We start from the raw sequence: 4,864 nt of genomic DNA on the forward strand, positions 1-4,864 counted from the left end.
ATATCAATCTTAAACGATGCGAAAAATGTGTATAGGAAGCCTAGCGTTATCCAGGAACACTCTGTATTTATTGAATTTGATTGAATTAATGTCTGCAAGTTCTATACGAAACTTGTCATTTCTGCAGATGCGACAAAATAATATTAATCTACACTTCTAAGAATTAAAATTGGGAGGTATGTAGTTATTTAGAGCGATGTGTACTATAAAGCTGAATTTTAGCAACTAGGCGATCCAGTTCCATGCCGCGGGCGACGAATTTCCAGCGCATCTAATTTCGCAGCGAATATTAAATTATAGTCGTCTTAAGGCGCCATTGTACAGCCCCGCATTTATTTTTGTAATTCCGTTTCCAGAATAGACGTAGTTTGTCTGCAATCTGCTCTCTACGATCTTCTAACTAAGCGGTCATTAAAGAAGAAATACAAAAGACGGTATCTATAATAGCAAAAGGTTTTCAAAATCTTACTCGCATATCTAACTAAATTGTAACTTCCTAGAATCTAATTTAGAAGAAGTAAGCGAGAGCTACCAATTTCCGTTATCATTTCACCATTGACTAAAGAAACGTTTCTGCTAAATATTAATCACACTACATCTTTCATATATAAGCAATACTCCATTTCATAACTATATAAAGTTTTCAAAAAGCCAAATATGTTTTTTTCCAATTTATTTTTATTTTTAGTTTTATTTTTATTTTTAATATAAAACATTATTTTTTAAATAAAAATATTACTTTTATACAATTTAATGTTATTTTGTATTTAAAATTAAAAATAACGAAGCGCTTTCAGAAATATGAAGTATCGTTTTTATATATATATATATATATATATAAACACACACGATCGATAATGCAACGAAGAAATACTACGCTTCGTTATACTTCAGCTCAAAAATGTATAAGCCAGAACTTTGCTGAACACAATTGACGGATTAAACATTTAAATGATTATACCGAGCAGCATTAAGAAATCGATAAATATTTCAGAATAAACGCAGAATAAGAGCGTCGTACTTGGACATTTTATTACTGCCTTCAGGAATTTCCTACTATCCAGAAAATTCTTTTACGGCACCTTTTCCGTAAGGTAGGAAACCGGATACGATTAATCCAGGCCCAGCGGGCCCTGATGATATTATGGCTGATAATTGGTCGTTCAGGGATCTCTCGAGAGCTGGATGGCGAAGGAAGGAACGGACGATGGAGGGGAAGAAAGGAGGGAGGCAACTAGCGAGATAACACGGAGCGCAACTTTGCTCGGCCAACCCATAACTAAGCTGCGTCTTATTTAAGGCATTATAAGGGCTCTAATTAATACAATGTGGGGGTAGGCGAGATTTTTTTACGAGGCCGCGGGTTTCGTTTTATCGCCAATTAAGTGTACCACGGAGAAGATCAGAGAAGGGATGGAAGAAGAGAACGGGCGAGGCGGTCAGGAACTACATCAGAGTGAAAAAAAAAACGGAAATATAAAAGCAATGGACGAGAAGGACAGACAATACAGATACAAAGACTATACGTCTAACACTAGTAAACTCGACATCCAGACGACTTCTAATTGGAACCTACTCTCACGTATTTAGCTTCAAATAAGGCCTAATTAGAAGTCTATGTTTATGTCAAACGTATACGGTACATTGTGTCTGCAAAGTTTAAAATTATCTATAAGATCCTTAATTTTAATGCCATAAATACACACCGAACGATTATAGCGGAACGTTAGAAGGCTTGTATATCTTTGAATAATTCACTCCTAAATAATTATCACTCGGATAATATTAAATACCAATCATTTTTAAATTTTTCCATAACCATAAACGAAACATCGCATGTACAAAATGAATCAACTTTGAATCGAGTTTAATTAATGAATGCAATCATAATTAGACTTGTACTATGATTTTTATCAATTTACATAGTATGGCTTTTATATCTATGATTCCTTAAAACTTTCTCTCATTTAAGATTTGATTCGACGTGCTAATTCATGAAAATTGTGAATAACGAGTGCATTATAAATCTTTATATCTAATTAATACTGAGAGTGCTGAATAATTATTCTGTTAATTGTACATGATCTTAATTTAACATGCTAAAAATGAATCTAAAAAGAGAAAAAAAAGTGGCAAGTGAAGGTTTAGATAGAGAAGCGATCAGAGAAGTGACATTGAAAAATATAATCTATCTAATTCGATTGGCTACCTAATCGTGTAATCGCAACGTTATTTAATTTCTTATTGTACACGAAGAATACATGTATAAAAAAGCACCGAAAGAAAATGAAAACTTCATCTCATGTTCAACATCTTCTCCTTATATTCCCATATTGAAAATAAAATAGCAATTTCGATACATCAATGAATGCTGCCTCTGATTTATTTAATAGTCTAGTAACAGGCATCGGGCAAAAGTGACAAAGACTCATGAAGTAAACTATTATTTCTTATACGATCTACAAAAATTAATCATTTATAGGCAGACGATTTACTTTATATAAGTAGACATTATTTTCCTGAGTGATATCGTAACGCGAAAATGAAGATGATCTTAAACCGTATAATCGTACGAACATTTACTTTTCTCGCAAAAGATAGAGAAAGACCCGCCATCACAGGTTTCAGTAATGGAGTTACTGATATTACATTTTCGATTAAAACGGACGCATAAAATGCGGAGCGCGCACGCGGAAGTGTATCAGGATATACGAGGCACGGGCTCCATTACAGCATGCCACGGGGTAATATTACATGAATTCAATGGGCACGCCTGCAGATATCGACGTCGGGTTGGGTCGATGTGGGCTGGGAGGGGGAGGGAGGAGGGGGCGAGGACGCGGCAGTTTTATTTTACATAGAGCATTTCGCGACGCGATCGCGACCTACCCCCCGTACCGGGGTATCCTTGAAGCGGCAGCTACTGAAATAAATAAACGTGCCGCGAAAGAGCCGTTTCAAAGGCGAGCCATATCAATTCCGCGTCGCGTCCAAAAAGGAAACATCCGGCGGAATTTAATCCACTTTCCGCCTCTCGCGCTGCGCCTCTTCGTCCCTCTCGCCGCTCTCTGCCCACCCCGACACTCTCTGCCGTCCTTCTCTGCCCTCCCCTCTGCCGCCCCCCTCGCGTCCCGCGCGCCGCGTTACACGCCGCTTCTCTAATCGAAGCCTCGCCGATTCCCATCGTGGAATTGATTTCCTTCTCATCTGAATATCATTTTCCCCGAGACGATCGCGCGGCCGCGCGCGGCGGATAATCACGGAGTTATGCCGTAACACCTCGGAGGCATCCTCCGCGCTGTGCAACATCGGTGTATTGTACGAGGAACGTTCAACCCGCATCACGAGCATACAGTACACGTGCGTGTGCGCCATCATCGTCGGTCGTATCGTTGCTGCTGCATTCGCGTCCGGAAATTTCGCGATAACGTAGTCTCTCCTACGGACGCGTATCCGTAACCCTTTAATTTTGCATATCGCTCGCATTTCCATTTTTTTCCTTTAAATATGACACAAATATCGTACATTAATGTCCGGCTAGCATTAAAAGTTAAGTCGCGATTGAAAATAAATATTTAAGATACTGATTTATTTTTGTTGTTTGTTAATTTAGGATAAAATATAAAATGTAGACGAATAACGAATTTTAATATAGATAAAAATGCACGAGGCGAAAAGTTAAGTATGGGTCTAGTGCAGGCCGAGAAAATTTGCGCACAGTTTAGTATATATTGCTATCAAAAAGCGCCATAGCGCCTTTCACGATTGATACATAAAATTTTTGTGCGCCGTTGTGATACGTTTATGAGCGCAATACCACGGCGGAGCAATTCGTGACGAGAAGCAAGAGGAAAGGAACGGAAAGATAGGGAAGGGTGGATAAGGGAGCAAGAACTTGCCGATCATTTCAATAGTTACCGTTCGAAGTACATTCTCTTCGAGACACGAGAAACCTTTCTCCTCAACCCTCGCGAACTGGCATTGCGAATTTATCCACGTTAGGGGGATTCGCAGAGGTGGAAAAGAGAGACGTAGCGCCTTAGAAAATATGACATCTTGTTGCAATGTAAATGGCCATTTGAATGTCCGCGAGAAATTTATGAAATAAAATTCTCGAGTGCGCGAAAAAAAAAAGAGGTGAAGAACAAACACGTTGTCATGAAACGATAATCTTGAAGGAACAAAATGCTGGAAGAATACAGGTCTTGCGCTAACGTTGACAAACGACACGATACTTTTCAGTATACTCGACGTTTCTCACGTAACTTCGTAAAAGATCATTATAAGAGACGCTGAAATTTATGGCACGCTTTATACAGCGGACGGTTTGGAATCTATCGCAAATTGCAGACTCTAAATAAAAGAAATCGTTCTATAAAAGAATTTTAAACTAAAATAAACAACATTGAAATTAATCATTGAATTTCAAAAACCAACTCAAATTCTGAATATCTAACGGAATGTATATCTTAATATTGGTATTTTAAACTGCATCAAAATGTGTTTTATTTAAAACACATTTACTTAAAAATATCAAACGTTTCTTCACTGATGCATCTACAAAACACGAAATCGATCGATTTAATTATTTTGAATACTAAGACCGTAGTTAAATGGCCGGTCCTGTTACGACCTCCTCCCGAAGGGCTTGTAAAGTAACGAGCGTATATTCCCATCGCAGACTCAACGGACTTTGGAGTCGCGTCCAACGAGAAAGAGATAGGGAGAAAGAGAGAGAGAGAGAGAGAGAGAGAGAGAGAGAGAGAGAGAGAGAGAGAAAGAGAAAGGGAGCAACATTGTCCTTCGAAAATATATCCCCGACGGCATTTTTAAGACGACCGTAAAACACCATCGTAGTTACAAC

Source organism: Pogonomyrmex barbatus, unplaced genomic scaffold (genome assembly GCF_055798465.1).
Source record: "Pogonomyrmex barbatus isolate J1 unplaced genomic scaffold, ASM5579846v1 scaffold12, whole genome shotgun sequence".
NCBI lineage: Eukaryota > Metazoa > Arthropoda > Insecta > Hymenoptera > Formicidae > Pogonomyrmex > Pogonomyrmex barbatus.